Below are 18967 nucleotides of genomic sequence, written 5' to 3'. Positions count from 1 at the left end.
CTTTTCATCCCAATCATTCCTATTAGCTGAAAAAACCTTGGTGAGTCCCTTCTCCAAACTTTTGTTAAACCCCTCCACTGTGCCATTAACTTGTAGATGATAAAGAACTATCTTATGGTTTTGGATCAAAAATTCCTTTATTAAGGTTGCAATAGTCTCATTGATGAAATGGGATCCTTGATCACTAGTCAGGCTTCTTGGGAAACCAATTCTAGTGATAATGTTCTCAAATATAAACATCACTGCAATACTAGTAGAACAATATTTTACAGGAGCTACTTTTGCCGAGCTGGTAAGATAATCTGTTGCTTTAATGATGTACCTCTCTTGTGAATTCCATGCATGAGGATTAATGGGCCCAATAAAATCAACAACCCATTTTTCAAAAGGCTGCGGCACTCTAACTTGATCAAGTGGAAACTTATCTCAGTGAGAAGGCCTCTCGACTCTTTGGAAGACATCACAGGCATTGGAAAATCATTTCACATGCTTAAACAAGGTTGGCCACCATAATCCTACGTAAGGCACCTTTTAAGTAGTGGATTTCCCTCCGACGTGTTCTCCCACAACTCCACTACGAAATTCCCATATAATTTCGTCTATTTTGTGTTGGAATACAAATCTATGGAGGATGCTATCAAGTTCCAATTTACATTATTGATCTGTAATGAGCTGGTAATCCACTATTTAGACCATAAGAATCTTCTTTTGTGTTGTATAATAATATTCAAGATAAGTACCAGTAGTCAAAAAAACCACTATGTCCTCCAAATAATTAAGCACATATTCGATCCTAAACAAGTCAACCTCTGACAATTGATCATCAATGGAACCTCTTGATTCACAAGACTTGAGCCGAGATAAATGATTAGGTCCAAAATTAGTTCATCTAGGTTTCACAATGACCTCAAAGGAAAATTCCTGAAAAACAATAACCAACGGTAGATTCTACCTTCCAAAACAATTTTATTTACTAAATATTTCAAAGTTAAATGATCCATAAAGAATTTAAGTGGCCACACAATAGATAACTGTGAAACTTTTGGAGTGAGTATATTATTGCTAGAGCCTCTTGTTAAGTCATTGTGTAATTACATTCTACATTAGAGAGTTTTCTTATGGAAAAGTATATAGGATGATATAAATTTCCTTCTCTTGGTTGTGCAATGGTAACACCGAGATTATTACTGGATGCATCAATGCGCACATTTAACTCTTTATTCCAGTCAGGATATATTAGAATTTTAGCTCTTACTAGTGTATACTTCATGGTATCAAATGCAACATCACACTCAAAGGTCCATATAAAAGGCTTCAACTTATTCAACAACTTCTCTAATTGGATAGTGATCAAAATGTAGTTTTGAATAACCCTATAGTAACAACTTGTGTGCCCTAGAGTGGATCTACGTTGTTTAGCTCTTGTTCGAAGTGGCATGTGGAGGATGAACACAACCTTAACTAGGTCAACTAAAACACCTACCTTACAAAAAATATGCCCCAATAAAGTTCCAAAAGGTACAACAAAGATACACTTCTTTAAGTTGAGAGAAATTTGTAATTGCGTGCATTGATAAATAATCACCCTTAATATACTCGAATGCTTCTTCAAACGAATGTAAATAGTCAAATCATCCATATAAACGTCTGTTGGAAATATTGAGATGGGGGTGAATCAATATTTCTTAGAAATTAACACTTTTTAATCCTTTTCAAAGCATTAGATATTCTTTAGTTATTATTATTTTTCTTCTTCAACAATTATAAACAATAATCAACAGTAGACAACACCATACAATAATGCAGGAAGACAAAACAAATAGACACCAAAATTTTTAGGTGGAAAACCTCCTCTAGGTAAAAAACCACCAAATTATTCTCTAGTAATTTTCTTCTTCTCTCTTTAAAAGAAATATTAATTACATCAAGATTTCAGCTAGAATTGAGGGATGTTCCAACCCCCTAATTCACAGGCCACAACATGTAGGACAATACTAAACCCTAATATTATGTTGCAACCAGAAGGATTCCCCAATGCCCTATAGACTAAGACACAACATAATGAGTGCCCCAACACTTTGTTTACTAGCTACTATCAGAAAGGATGCTTTGATGCCCTATTATTTTATCAACCACAACTAAATGGATGCCACAACACCCTATGCAATCTGCAATTTTCCCTAGCACCATCCTGCTGCCCTAAAGTGTTCTCATGCCATAAACTGAAGGTGAATCCAATCACCTACCTTGCACCACTGTGCCACCCTCAAGAGCCGATGGACCACATTTCATAATTTTCATGCTGGATCTAAATATACTAAATTTGTAAAGAAGATGTTGTATATCTGTCAAATCCTAGTAGCCATTGACCACTGCAAAATCAAACTAATCACATCATAATGCTTCACATCACAACTCACTGCTCAATTGTACATCACTGTCACTATTGCACATCATTGTCACTGCACACATATATCAATGCACATATGATAAGAGCTCAAATGCTGGCTACATCTGCACATCACTGTAATGAGCTACTCATGAATGAACAAACATCAAGGCTTATACACTGCTTTGTTTTTCCAAACCACTCACATTGTTGTAACCACCTGACACTCATGTCAAATGATTGCACAAACCAAGGTGCCTCGGGCCATCCCTATGACTTGCAACCAATGCTCTCAAGATTTGTCCTTGGAGATCTACCAATGCATGTCTTTTCACTGTTGAGCAATGATCACACAAAACTATCGTTCATTATATCAGTAAGTTGTACTCAAGATAATAAATCCCTCAAAGACCTGTTGCCCTGTAAGGTCATGATTATGTTACCTAGGTTATCATATCATTATAGTTAGATTAATATAGTATGTCAAATCTCATTCATCAAGGTTCTACAAGTCAAAGTCAGAATATCAACATACTTGTTATGTCTAGATGTCAGTGTCTTAATGGTGAATGTCAAATTAAGATCAAATTGTCAATTGTTATTGTAAATGTCATGACTATAAGACACATAATATTAATTTATATGTATTTATCATGTCAATGGTAATCATGTCAACACACAGTCATAGATCAGACATAGAACAATTATCACATCCTCAGTGATTAAGGTAACAAGAGAAATGTTTTATTCAAAATATTTCAAAGTCATTTTAAGTGATGGCTTCTCCATAAGAACAAAAGTATTCCCAGTCACAAATCATTACATTAGTCTAATGTATCACTGTCCCTTACACTTAAGACAATGTCAAGTCAGATGACTATACAAGGGTTACTATTACATTAATCCACAACAAGAGTTATTGAGTGAACATTAACAAGTGTTGTTGTCTTGTCATATCATCATATTATATTACTTTCACCTTACTAAAATGTTAATCACAATCATATGTATTTAGGGTCATATTAGTGTCTCACTGTTGTATTAAAGTCAATGTACACTCTAGTTGTCACATTAACACAAGTCCATGTCAATGCACCAATGTCCAAAATGTTGTCATGGTCATTTAGTGTCAAATACGTGTGAGGGGAATACAACTAAAATTTGTCAACTCACTGTTCAAAGTCATATTACAGGAACTATTCACAACTTGTCAATTCAAGGATATTGTCATGATAATGTATTTGTCTAGTTGTCAATCTACTGCAAATGATTAAACATCCTTTCTAAATTGTTGTAAGTTATGTGATAGTGAACTCGAAAAAAGCTTTAATGTTGAGGATGACAGTGGAAATTTTGCTGCAATATAGTGTGAGTCTTGAAAAATGAACCATGAATCAATGTTGCCTTCAACTGGATAATTTTTTTCTTTTATTGTACTCTTGTCCAGATTACTCACAACATATACTTGATAAAATTTTGCTCATAATTAGTGCACAAAGATGCTTGTTTGGCTTGTTATCAAAACTAGAAAGGCGTTCAAGTTTGAAACCATAATAATGTTAGTGAAACCTTCACAAAACAACCTAGACACCTTTGATATTTAAATTTAAACCCTTACAACTTAAAATAACCTTTGTACCTTTGATGGTTCAAAACATGACCACTGTAGTCAATGATGAAACATTCCTTCATGAGCTGTTGAGACTATAGTAGTAGATGTTCTTAAGAACACTTGATTGATCTCACAATTAAGTCGACTTGATCTCTTTTATTATAGGTCGAAGACACATGTATAAATTTACAAAAAATAAAGAAACCTCAACCTTCAAGACTGCAGGCTTGGACTATTTCAAATTTTGCACAGAAGTATGCCCTAACTAGGGTTGAATCACACCACAAAGACACCAACAAGATAGACACAAATGTTCATGGAGGAGGATGAAATTTTTAGAGAAATTTGAAGGGAAAGCTAAGGATTTTTAAGAGACTCATATAATTGTGATCAATCTCTAATAGGGTTCCCTAGCCGCAGGGTCCATACAAGAGAATGAATGCCAAACAAATAACCAAAAATATGCACAAATTAATAAGGAAAAATTACCTTGAAAGACGAGTAGGAGAATAATGGTGAAGATAAAATGTTGAATTCACTGACATATCCATATAAAGATCCAAAATTTTATTTTGCCTCAGTAGACCGAATAGTTTCAGAGAGAGAGATAAGCGTTATATTGTTGAAAAATGATGTGTTTTGGGAGGCATTAAGGTTTCTTTTTATAATGTTTAGTTAGGCTAATTAGCAACTTTATTAGGTAGGCCTTTTAGGATATTTTAAACTCTTTTTATTATTAATAAATTTAATTTAATTTAGTAATCATTATTTATCTTCTTTTTTAAAATACTAAGGATTTTGTACATTAATCATTTCTTGGTGTGTTTTGTAGGTGACACGTGGATGCATGAAGTTAGTGATTGATTTATTGTCTTTGGTTCTTGAAGTTATGTAACTTATATGTGGTTAGATTAGGGTGATAAATAATGTCTATTGACAACTATAGGAGGAGGTGTCATGTCACTACCCCTTGGGGTTTTAGCCTAGAAACTGGGGTCACAAACTTCAATTATGAATATCTCTCAAACCAGGAGGCCTCTCGGGGCGTACCACATATCAACATAAAAATATTTCAAGGAGAATATAATGACATAGGTTTATGACCCAAAATCAATGATTTGACCTACAAAAAACCCTCGAAAAAGTCAGGTATAGCCTTAGTTCAGGGAACCGAAACGCTAGGACTTGAGGTAATTGGACAATTATTGAGGAGTGTTCATTAACCATTTGACATCAATGAATGGTGTTTTTTTTCAAATTTAAACCCAATCAACTCCATGGTTTGACATCAATGACAACACCATCCAACAAACTCCAAGAACTTGTGTATGTACTTGTGAAAGGTTGAAATAACAATTATGGAAAAGACTGAAGGGGGATTCTTAAGGTTGAATGACGTCACATGATAATCATATGGTCCCCATTTAGTGGTAAAGGTATTTTTCTTCTTATCTTCCATGATCTGGAACTGATGATATTCATAGAACCCATTTGTAAATGAATAAGCTTCCTATTCCAAAACGTTATCCAAGACCTCATCACTAAAAGGAGTAGGAAATGGATCATGGACACATGCATTATTTAGGCTGCAATAGTCAACACAGACCCTAATCTCTTTGGAATCCTTCTTATCCTAGATAACTATGGGGCTTATCCAGCCAACTTCATCGATAGGAAAGATAAGCTTTGTTACTAGCATTTTGTTGACCTCCCTTTTGACCTTTTCCTTGAACCTAGAGTTTAGTTGATATGGACGATGCTTTAGTGGATGTGCATTCATCTTCAAAATGATCTTCATCTCACCGATATCTCCCTTAATGCCATTAAACTTCGAAATTGATGTAGGAAACATATCCTCATATTCCTTGAGCAAGTAAAAAATATCCTTGGTAGTCTTCTCATCCTAGTAATCTCCTCAATATTCTAGTTTATGTTTCTCTTCAAGGGCGATATTAAAATTACACAACTTCAAGGGCTGTAAATGTGGGGCATATTGAGGAGGGTCATCTTTAATGCTTCACTCCCTTTTAGATTCCTTGAAAGAGATATGTCTTAACCCTTCTAAATCTTCATCATCAAGTTCCCTGTCAATTTTCTCACAAGCAACAACCATCTAGAAACCTAAATCAGGTATGTTTCTGCAACTTGTATCATTGAAAAATTTCATAAGAGGTTTCCCAATGGTAAAAATGACTCTTTTTACAACATTCAAATCTTTTGCAATATGAACATCTTCATTTGATAAATTGAAGTTAACACAAAATTGAGAAATCAACTCATCCCAACTAGAAATTTGCCTCTTCATCTCTTCTTTCAAATACCAATCTTTATGAATAGGTCACAAAGTTTGAATAAAGTGATGTACCCACAATTCAACAAGTACCTTATTCTTATTCCATTTTGTAACATAGGCCTAGACATATTTCTCAAGACTATTATGACCTTGATACAAAGAAACAATACAAACTATTTTTTCTCGTTCAACAAATCTGCGTAAAAGAGAAGACTTGACATCTACCCAAGATAACAGATGGTTGCAATGAGCAACCCATCACCAAGGAAGAGTAGCTTGAAGTGCACCATCCATCAGGGGAAATATTTTCTCCTCCACAATAGTACATTCAGTGTCTCATACAGAATCCTCTACAAGAAGAAGAAATAAGAGATAAGAGAATGCCTTACCTATGTTCCAATCCATCAAGAAGATCAAATAGTCACACACCTCCTAAAATATAACTCATGATCTCCCTTCTACCATTCCTCCATCACAACTTTAGATATGTCTTTGTATTTTGAATGCTTCTCCAACTAACAAATCCATCAATGGGAGGATTAATATAATCCTCCTTTTTTCTTGTATATCACTGGTACAACTGATCAATAAGATTGGGCTTATCTGCATCATCGACATGTTTAGTGAATATAGGAACTTGTTAAGGATCTACGGGTTGGATTAATTTTGTCCCATTGACTTCAAAGGTCATGGTTTCTCTTTTCAAGTCAATGATGGTATAATTTTCAAAATTCTAGTCAATTCCCAATAATGTATGATAGAGATCTTTATCTCCAATAGTGTCAATGACTTAAAAATTTGTATAATTTTTTACGTCTACCACATCTACTTCCACATATTATAATTTCTCAATAGGGAATATACACTACTGGTTAGCCATGCACAACTATATTAAGAAAATATCAACTTAGGACATCCCATAGTGTCCCATGTTTTCTTAGGAAAAATTTTAACATCATATTTGAAATCTAGCATAGTATCTTTAATTTGATATCCCACAATTTGAACACCTATTTGAAAATTTCTGCCAATTCTACATTTGTTACATCAAACTCTCCCACTATGTAATTCTGGTAAATTCGCAAAAATAAGACTCTTAGATACCTCCTCATCTTTCACAATGCCTTTTAATTTCTTCCGCAACTAAATAGACAAATAATCATCATTCAAGATATCCAAAAATAAATTAAACCATGCTGTGATAGGTTGTGATGTTTCTTGGAAGAAGTGGGGGTTATTTGATTGTCTGTTTTCCTAGTTTATGATTTAAGGATTGTAAGAAGAAATTCATTGTTTAAAAATTTCAACATCATATTTATAACTCTCGTTTTATTGATGGGGGTCATACTTTCCTTTTAGAGATGAAACTTTAATAATAATAGGTTGTTCAAGAGTATATTTATCAATGCTAGTCAACTTCCCTCCTCTGGTAACTATTAATATTGAAATGTTGAATGTGTTCTAGCTCTTGCGGCTTTCCATTGACTAGGTTAGCTTATGTTTTCCTATTGCACTCCTCCCATTGAGAAATTAGTTCTTGACAATCTTGTATAGCATGGGAATTGACTCGAAAATGTGAACACCAAGGACTCCTTGACAATGGAAAATATCAGGCTATATGGCCCTCTTGGTTAGAATTGTAACATGTAACTGTACCTCTTCCTCTAGTCCTTCCTCCTCTTCCATGAGTGGGCTCATTTACTCAAAAGAAAGTGTGGTTTTTCTAATCAGCCAAAGCATCCAAAGCTCTACATTGGTCAGTGTTATGCGTGGAAGACATACAAAACTCACAAAAAATATAATTATGTACATTAGAGTACTTCTAAAATATATGAAACAATCGAGGTGAGTGACCATAAGAACAACATATCTCACAATACTCATTTGAAGACATACCTTGTTGGTTCATAAATGCATGGTCTTGGGTATATCCTTGAAGAGGAGCACTTGTTGACACTTACACAACTTTTCCTATAGGTCTTGCATGCAGAGTAGGCGGTCTTAAAGAAACATTGGAGGGTGCCACACCTCATAGCCTCGAATACTCTGTGACATAATCTCCCTCTATGTGGCAACTGGTGCTTCATAATTGCGAATGAGTAGGTTTTGTAGCATTGTTTTCCTTTATTCTTTTAGTTAGGAAAAAAATACGATTCTAAATATCATTCAAAAAAGGATGAATGAAAATATATATCAGTTTAAAATAACTAGGGTATCCCACCATCACTTGAATCTTTAATGCCTTCTCCAAATCTTCTTGCAAAGTGTTAATCTTTTGTTGCATTAAATGTATTCTGGTTAAGGGCAGGGTAGCTTGAATAAACCATTCCTTTTGATAATACAAATGAATGGGGTGGGTTAAATTCCCCATAGAATCTTTAAATCTCTGCATACACTCCCATGCAGACTCCCCTTATCTCTGTTTAATATCCTATAATTTTATCAAACCCTGTTGCTCAGTCTGAGGTAATTTAAACTCTTTGATAAAGTTCTCCCTCAGTGCATCTACAATTAGATTTGGAATATTATGAGTAAATTTCATATACTACTGAAGAGCATGACCCCATAGAGTGGTTTGAAATTAAGCTAGCTTCGTCGCATATGGAGTTCCTCTATGTTGAGAAATGGCAACAAGAAATTCTAGTTTAATTTGTCCTTGAATTAATCTGAGAATTAAAATCAAGTTCTATTCTCATAGCAACTTGTAAATAGTTAATTAAGTTTAATTAACTTAATTGGCTCAGGAATTTCGAGTTGGAAGTCTTTTTGTAGTCATGTATATGTTCTCCCTAAATTTTAAGGGTCCATGATGAGTTTATTTGAGTTGTAATTAGATAACCCAATTTGACTGAGTTATAGACAGCTAAACTAGTTCTAACTGTTTGTGGAACTAGTAGAAGATTAGTAGTGATTTTGTGTACTAGTGCATCCTCAAGTGATGCTCTAGATAACTGAAGATTCCCTCATGATAAACTCATACATGTCAATTCAAAGAAAGACACAGTTGAGACTAGAGTGCAAGGACAATGTACTATCAGTTGTAGAATGATCCGAGTTGTACAGATCATGCATTTAATCAGAAGAGGACCTAGATTTGGATTTCACATTTATGGAGGAAGGATTTCCCAATTAAATATGGGCTAATCCTAATAGTAACAATGAAAATAAATAGGGGCTTAGAAGGCAACAAAACTGGCTGTGTTCGCTAAAGCGAGCTTGTGAGGCAGAGAGTTGATCATACTCGTGCAGGAATTGCTCTAGTGAGAACACGCTATGTATTATCACTCAGATTTTTATTAATGCAATAGATAGTCAAGGTTTTGAGAAGTGGATTTCCCCAGAGAAATTATTGTGTTATGTGCCATTAATTATCTTCCTCTTGTTTATTATTGTTTTCATTGGTCTATTTGTTTCTACTATTTAAAGAGTAGAGTAGATCTTGTCTTGTGTTTTAGTACATTACATGAGTTGTGCATCTACAGGAAAATCTTCATGGTATCAAAGTTAAAGACAATATGCTAGAGGATATTTCAAAGTTTTTAGTTTTGGGTTACAGGTGAAATTTGAATTTTCAATACATACTTCAGGATCGGCAGATGGCATTCTACGCTTTGAGGCTCGAGTATGCCTTGGAAGGGAACTCAAATTATATAGCCTAGAAGGACAGGATGGAGGCCATGTTGGAGGATAATGGCTTAAACGAATTCATTGATTAAGACATTCCTAAGACACCAACATCGGATGCAAAATATCTGGCCGAATAGAAGAAGTGTGTGGCGAAGGAGAGGCATATAATACTTGAGGGAGTTCAATACCACATTGTCTCAAGTCCAAATGGGAAGGAGACTCCCTATGCTATGTGGAAAGCATTGAAATACATTTTCTAGAACAACAATGACCATAGGAAGTTGGCACTGAAAGATAAACTTCGAAAAATCAAGATGGAGAAATACAAGACCATTCCAAAATACTTGACCAAGTTCACGACCAGCTGTAATGAGCTTGGAAGCTTTGGAATAACCATTGTCAAGGATGATATGGTGAGCCTATCTCTCCTAGGCATTCCCAAGATTTAGAATAACTATCAAGACTCTATGAATGGGAGGGAGAAGATGCTAGATTGGGAACGAATATGGTTGAATTTGATGTAGGAGGAGATCGGAAGGAACACCAGAGATGGTTCCTCATCAAAGCTGATGATGAGGAAAAATGTGCCTTAGTAGGTAAGGAAAATAAGGGGAAAGGGAAGGCGTACCATTCTAAATCATATTCTTACCATGGAGATAAGAAGAAAGACATGTCGAAAGTTAAGTGCTTTCATTGTCATCAGATGGGATGTTTTTCTACAAATTATCCACTCAAGAAGTCCAAGAAGAAGTCCTCAGGAGGAGTGGAGGGTGAGGCTTTGGCCTCTCAATTAAAATTGGAATTTACTCGCATTGCATGCATGGTGTCATCAATAATGGGTAGTGTGTGGTACCTTGACAGTGGAGCTTCATTCCATGTGACTGGTGACAAGGATTTGTTTAGTGACCTAGAGGATAAGGATCTCCAGAAGCATATCGAGATGGGGGACGACGAGAGGTATAGTGCTACATGATTGGGCACGATTACATTTCAGAGGAAGCATGGTGCTTCTCTCACCTTGAAGGATGTTATGTATTTTCCTAGGTTGAATAAGAACTTAGTATTAGTTTCCATGTTGGAGAATAGAGACTATGATGTGGTATTTAGCAAATTAAAGGCACTCCTTAAATACATAGCCATGGGTCAGGTAAAGAAGATATGGATTCAAGTTAATAATCTCTGTAATTTAGAAGTTAAGGATTGTGCTTCTTTGAGCATGAAAGCAGAGATGGTGCAGAGCCGATAGGTTGGCGAGTTGTGGCATAGGAGTTTGGGTCACCTGCATCATGCGACTTTGAAAATCATGGAACAAATATCTACCGGTCTTCTCAAAGGCACGCTAGAGCAAGTTGATTCATGCAAGGGGTGTACTTTGGGAAAATACATCAAGGCTTCCTTTCACGACAGAGACAGTCAAGCAGAGGCTATTATAGAGTGAGTCCATTCAAATGTGTGTGGACCATTATCAACAACATCCACAGCCAAACAAAGGTATTATGTTATATTTGTTGAGGACGTTTCTCATAAATGTTGAATATTTTTCATGTAGAAGAAGGATCAAACTTTCACAAAGTTTTGTGAATTTAAAGAATTGGTTGAGAAAGAGTTGGGCAAGGAGGTTAAATCTCTGAGGAGTGATAACAGTGGTGAGTATGTTTCAAATGAGTTTAAGAACTTTTGTGTGGTAGAAGGGATCAAACGAGAGTTGATGACACCCCATAACCCACAACAGAATGGGGTGACCGAGAGGAAGAACATAAGCATTGTAGGGGCAGCACAGGAAATGTTGCATGATTAGGGCCTATGTTATGAAACCAGCTCACAAAAAGATAGAAAAGAGTGATCCACGCCTTAGAATTTAGCCTCTTCGAGGGGGCAACCTCCTTTACATTACATAAATGAACAATTCTTGGATGATACAAATGACAAAACCTCCTTTCTATATATAGGAGTCTCAGGAGTCACAATATAATCCAGCCGACCTAACAATAATAATATAAAGCCACAAAAATAACAATAGAGGGATTCTATGGGGCACAGAAATAACAATAAGGGGGTAATAGGGGCACAACAATATAAATAAGGGGTATAACTATAATAGTAATGGGGTAATCACTAGTATTATAGGGACCCAACATGCCCCTCTCCTTCAAAAAAGTGTTGTCCTCAACGCTTGAGTAGTTCTGGATACTTCTGCATAAAATTCTCATCCTCCCATGTGGAATCTTCAGCGGATAAGTTCTTCCACTTGATAAGATACTCTGAAATTGATCGATTTCGTAGCTGTCGAGTTCTTGTTTCTGTGACTGCTTCCGGTTCCAATATAATTTTTCCTTCCTCGTCAAGTTCTGGCAATATTGTTTGAATTGGGAGCTTGTCGCCTATAACCTTCTTTAAACATGAAACATGGAAAACTGGGTGCAATCGAGAAGCTGCAGGAAGCTCCAATTTGTATGCCATAGTACCAATCTTTTGCAACACCTTGTACGGACCATAATACTTTGGTGATAATTTATTATCCTTCTTAGCTTGCTTTAGGGACATTTGCTTATATGGTTGTAGCCGTAGGAATACCCAATCACCTACATCAAAACTTCTTTCACTGCGATGTTGATCTGCCTGTTGTTTCATTCTATTTTGTGCCAACACGAGGTTATCCTTTAAGAGTTGGAGGACTTGTTGTTGATGTTCGATGTGATGTTCCACTGCCTGAACCTTAGAATTTTCTCTTAAATATGATGTGATGGATGGTGGTTGATACCCATAAAGTGCCATAAATGGGGTCATTTTTGTTGCTGTATGGAAGGAAGTGTTATACCACCATTCAGCCAGAGGCAACCATTTGACCCATTGTGTCTGTTTATCAGATACAAAGCAACGAAGATATCCTTCCAAACATTTGTTTACTATCTCAGTTTGCCCATCAGATTGAGGATGATAAGATGAGCTATGAGCTAACTGAGTACCAAGACAAGAAAATAATTCTGTCCAAAAATTTCCAGTGAAAATGGGATCTCTGTCACTTACAATAATCTTTGGGTTTCCATGTAGCTTTTGAACTGTTTCCATAAATGCAGTAGAAACTGTACTGGCTTTAAATGGATGTGATAATGCACAAAAGTGTGCATACTTGGTAAGTCTGTCAACTACCACCATGATGACACTCTTTCCCTCAGACTTGGGTAAACCTGTGATAAAATCCATTGAAACCTCCTCCCAACGTTGGCTTGGAATGGATAAAGGTTGTAATAGACCCGGTGTCTTAATTGTTTCAACTTTATTTTGTTGGCAAACCAAACATTCCGCCACAAACTTTTGAATATCTGATTTAAGGCCATCCCAAAAAAATTCCTTCTTAACCCTGTGGTAAGTTTTTAAAAATCCTGAGTGCCCTCCTAAGGGAGAAGTGTGCAATTCCATAAGAATCTTTTGTTTTAGCTGGGAATTCTTACAGAGGTATAAGCGATCTTTGTACCATAACGAATCATTTTCCAGCTAAATGTATCAGAAGTACTGGAATCTTGTTGTAGCTTTCGAATAAGTGCCCACACTTCTTCGTCATTCTTCCATTCCTCCCTTGCTTCGTTTATCCAATCTGGTTGGATAATAGAAATGGCACACAACAATGCTTCCACATCCTCATCCTTTCTTGAGAGTGCATCTGCCACCACATTTTGCTTCCCTTTTTTGTAGATGATTTCAAAGTCATAACCCAACATCTTTGTGACCCACTTTTGTTGCTCTTCAGAGGATAATCTTTGTTCTAAAAAGTATTTAAGGCTATCATGATCCGTTTTTACCTTGAAGTGTCTTCCCATTAGGTAGGGTCGCCATTTCTTAAGTGCATGGAGTATTGCCAACATTTCCTTCTCATAAATAGCTTTGCTTAAAAACTTTCCCTTGATTGGACGACTTTCAAAAGCAATGGGTCTTTCATCTTGCATTAGAACAACACCAATTCCATTTCCTGAAGCATCACATTCCACAATAAAGGTTTTTGTGAAGTCCGGTGTAGCTAAGACCGGTGCTTGGCACATTGCCTCTTTAAGATGTTCAAAGGCCTTTGTTGCTTCCGGAGTCCATGAAAATGAATCTTTCTTCAATAATGTTGTTAGAGGTGCTGCTATTCTCCCATAATTCTTAACAAACTTGCGATAATACCCTGTCAACCCAAGAAATCCTCGCAGATGCTTTATGGATGTGGGGATTTTCCATTCCTTAATGGCTTTAATTTTGCTAGGGTCTACCTTAACTCCTTCATGAGATACAATATGACCCAAATATTCCACCTCCTGGACTCCAAAGAAACATTTGGATCTTTTTGCATATAATTGTTTCTCCTCCAATAGTTGTAGCACCCTGTCAACATGTTCAACATGATCCTTCCAAGACTTGCTGTAGATTAGTATATCATCAAAAAATACTAACACAAATTTTCTAAGGAATGGTTTGAAAATTGAATTCATCAAACCTTGAAATGTTGAAGGTGCATTGGTAAGGCCAAAAGGCATGACCAAAAATTCATAATGACCCTCATGAGTTCTAAATGCCGTTTTCGGAATGTCTTCAATCTTCATTCTGATTTGATGATATCCCGAACGAAGATCCAACTTGGTGAAGTAAATTGATCCATGCAATTCATCCAGTAATTCATCAATGACAGGAATGGGGAACTTATCTTTAATAGTGAGCTTGTTGAGCTCCCTATAATCCGGACACATGCGCCATGATCCATCCTTCTTGTGCACCAATACTACTGGAGCTGAGAAAGAACTTTGACTCGGTTGAATTATACCAGCCTCTAGCATTTCTGCAACCATACGTTCAATTTCACTTTTTTGGACATAGGGATATCTGTACGGCCTGATGTTTGGAGGAACACTTCCTGGAATCAGATGAATAGCATGATCATGATCACGCATAGGTGGGAGACCTTTGGGAGTCTCAAATACCTTGGAATGATTGTCCAGGACTTTTTGGAGATCTGGAGAAATAGATGATTCCAATGTGGAAACATCTAGCGAACATAATTGTGCAATTACACCTCTTTGCTCCTTTTTTAGAAGCTTTGTCATGCCATTAGAGCTGATTATCTTTCCTGGTTTCCCTGCAATACCCCTTAATTCAACTTCCTTTCCTTCCACAGAAAATTTCATGAAAAGTTCTTGAAAATTAAAAGCTATTGTACCCAAGGATTGTAGCCATTGGACTCCTAGTACAACATCAGCACCTCCCATTGGAATGGAAAGCATTGGGCTAGTCAATACATATTCTCCCATGGATAGCTTGATATTATGGCACTTTCCAGAGCAATTTATTGTTCCTCCATTTGCAATCATCACTTGACACTCTGGTGCTGGATATAGGAAGCAATTCAATTCTTTTGCTACCCTACAATGAATAAAATTGTGGGTGCTTCCTGAATCAATCAACACTATTACCTTTTTCTTCTTGATTTGTCCTTCTATCTTGATGGTTTGAGGAGTGGTAATTCCCGCCAATGCATTACAAGATATGGTCGGATTTATTTGTTCTTCATCTAGGCTTTGTTCCTGGAATATATCCTCTTCTTTTGACCTTTCTTGCTCCTTTTCTTCTTCCTCTTCACAATCTATGTAGAATAATTTCTTCTCAGCACACTTATGACCTTTTGTGTATTTGCTATCACAATTGTAACAAAGCCCTTTTGCTCTTTTTTCTTCCAATTGTTGTGGTGTCAACCTTGTAGGTTGTGGAAGACTAGGGGCAACAACACTTCCGTCTTTATAGTTGTGAGTGGTATGCTTCCTAGTTGCCATAATTTTGCTTTCCATTTTTCTTGCTAACCTGAATGCCTTCTCTAATGAATCAGGTTCCCAAAGGCGAACATCATGTTGGATATTATCCTTTAAAGACCCTATGAACACATCAATCCTATGCTCCTCTGGAATATCTTTTACCCTTATGTTCAATTTTTGGAACTCCTCAATGTGCTCCATTACTGAACCCTTTTGTTTGAGACTTATCAATTGGCTAAAAAAAGTGTTGCTTTTTGTATCCTCATAATGTGCTATCAATTCTTCCGTAAAAATTGCCCAAGTGATAAATTTTTTACGAGAACAAAGCCATTGATACCATACAAACTGATTTGGTTCCAAATATACAGTTGCCATACGTACCTTTTGTGTGTTTTGCACATTATTGAGATCGAAGAATTGCTCCATCTGTAATATCCATGTGGCGGGATCCTTGCCATCAAACTTCCTCATATCGATTTTTGGAATATGGTGATTCTTCGATCCAACATTAGCATCTATGGAATCATGATTAACATTTCTTTTGTTCTCATCATGAGTTTCCTTTACTACCTTTTCACCATTAGTAAGTATTTCTTGTAGAAAATTTGTCAAATCTGTCTTCAAATCTGCCATGCCTGTCTTCAAATTTGTGTTTAAATCTATCTTCAAATTGTCCATCTTAGCTTCCACGCCATTTATCTTAGCTTCCACGCCATTTATCTTAGCATCTGTTAGCTTTTGTGAGCGTGACATTTGTTGCACTTGTTCTTGTAATTTTGATATATCATGTAGCATTTCTTCCTCTTCTTCATGAGTCATGCTAGAGCTTTCAGGTTCCTTACTAGGTGTTTGCATTTTCTTTCCTCGGGGCATCAGTTACCGATAATAATGCTCTACTATGCCCTTTGAATTCCTTCAAAATAAATTTTCAAACCAAGCTTAAGCAAAAATTTAAAAAAATCTACACACCTTTTTTCACTTTAAAGAAGCCTGATATTGAATCTGATGTATCTCTGTAATTTCGGATCATCCAGTTCTGAAATTTCTACCTGTAGTAGCCTTCTGCATCCTCTTTCCAATGCCACAAGTCTGAGCCAAATTGGATTCTCCAAGGAAGAGTTATGTGAAATCTCCCACAGTGACTTGCTTTTAGACTGGTTCAGTAGAGCGAACTTGTATGACGTGCCACAAGTCACTGTTTCAACCTTTGAATCTAAAACACACACACAAGAAACTACAGTCCGTCCTCTTTCTGTACCTTCTTACGAAATTTCAATCCGATCCCCAGAGAGAAAGTTATGACGATTTTCCCCAGGTCACCTGTTTTGAATGTAATTCAGGAGTCTGCAAAAAGACCAACTTCCTCAGATCATATCTCCGCAAATATCGCGCGAAAAGCTCTGAAATTTGGACCCAAGGTTCAGGGCGACTTCTTCTCAAATGGGTTTTGTTTGCGACTTCTGAAACGTCACATAAAAAAAGTTATAGCGAAAATTCCACGATGACCTGTTTGGAGCAGCGAAACCCTAGAATCCAAAGCTCTGATACCAATGTTATGAAACCAGCTCACAAAAAGATAGAAAAGAGAGATCCACGCCTTAGAATTCAGCCTCTTCGAGGGGGCAACCTCCTTTACATTACATAAATGAACAATTCTTGGATGATACAAATGACAAAACCTCCTTTCTATATATAGGAGTCTAAGGAGTCACAATATAATCCAGCCGACCTAACAATAATAATATAAAGCCACAAAAATAACAATAGAGGGATTCTATGGGGCACAGAAATAACAATATGGGGGTAATAGGGGCACAACAATATAAATAAGGGGTATAACTATAATAGTAATGGGGTAATCACTAGTATTATAGGGAACCAACAGCCTACCACTACACTTGTGGGTTGAGGCATGCAGCACAACTATTTATTTTCAGAATAGGAGCCCACATTGGTGACTTTGGATGAAGACACCGGAGGAGGCTTTCTTTGGTAAGAGGTCAGAAGTTGGTCACTTTAGGATTTTGTTCATTGTTATATTGCCATGTGACCAAAGATGCACGGAAAATCTTGAGTCGATAACAGAGTTAGGGATATTTTTTGGGTACGCTGATACACCTCACAACTATTGGGTGTACTTGCTAACCAATAGGATGATAGTGGTTCGTAGGGATGTCAATTTTGATGAGAAAAATGCCATGAAAGTTTCACTTAAGAGGGAGATAAAACTACATGCAGTTGAGGAAATTTTGTTTCCTAAGATTGAGGAGCCTCAGATTGATGTGGAGCAGCCACATGTAGAGGATTTGGGAGTGGAGACATCCACTCAGGTAGAGTCTTCTAGAGATGGGAGAAAGCAAACTAGAGAGGTTGATAGGTTATTGCATGATGCATGGGAGAATGTGGGAGCACCCACATCTCAACACAGGAAAAGGAGGTCATGTTATGAAACCAGCTCACAAAAAGATAGAAAAGATAGATCAACGCCTTATAAATAAGCCTCTTCGAGGGGGCAACCTCCTTTACATTACACAAATGAACAATTCTTAGATGATACAAATGAAAAGACTTCCTTTCTATATATATGAGTCTAAGGGGTCATAATATAATCAGAGCCGACATAACAATAATAATTTAAGGGCACAATAATAACAATAGTGGGCTTCTATGGGGCACAATAATAACAATATGGGGACTACATGGGCACAATAATATAATAAGGGGGTTGTACTAATAACAATAAGGGGTTACACTAGTAGTATAGGGACCTAACATGCCCCTCTCCTTCAAAAAGTGTTTTCCTCAATGCTTGAGTAGTTCCTGATGCTCTCATATAAAATTCTTGTCCTCCCATGTGGAATCTTCAGCTGGTAAGTTCTTCCACTTGATGAGATACTCTGAAATTGATTGATTTCATAGCTATCGGGTTCTTGTTTCTGTGACTGCTCCAGGCTCCAATATGATTTTTCTTTCCTCGTCACGTTCTAGCAATATTGTTTGAACTGGGACCTTTTGCAACTTTTGAATGAGTGGCCACACTTCTTCTTCCTTCTTCCATTCATACCTTGTTTCATATGAAACTAGCTCACAAAAAGATAGAAAAGATAGATCAACGCCTTATAAATAAGCCTCTTCGAGGGGGCAACCTCATTTACATTACACAAATGAACAATTCTTAGATGATACAAATGAAAAGACTTCCTTTCTATATATAGGAGTCTAAGGGGTCATAATATAATCAGAACCAACATAACAATAATAATGTAAGG

This window comes from Pinus tabuliformis, chromosome 1_2 (genome assembly GCF_031772625.1).
Source record: "Pinus tabuliformis cultivar Carrire ecotype Pingquan chromosome 1_2, CPIR1, whole genome shotgun sequence".
Taxonomy (NCBI): Eukaryota; Viridiplantae; Streptophyta; class Pinopsida; order Pinales; family Pinaceae; genus Pinus; species Pinus tabuliformis.
Note: the sequence above shows the minus strand (reverse complement) of the source record.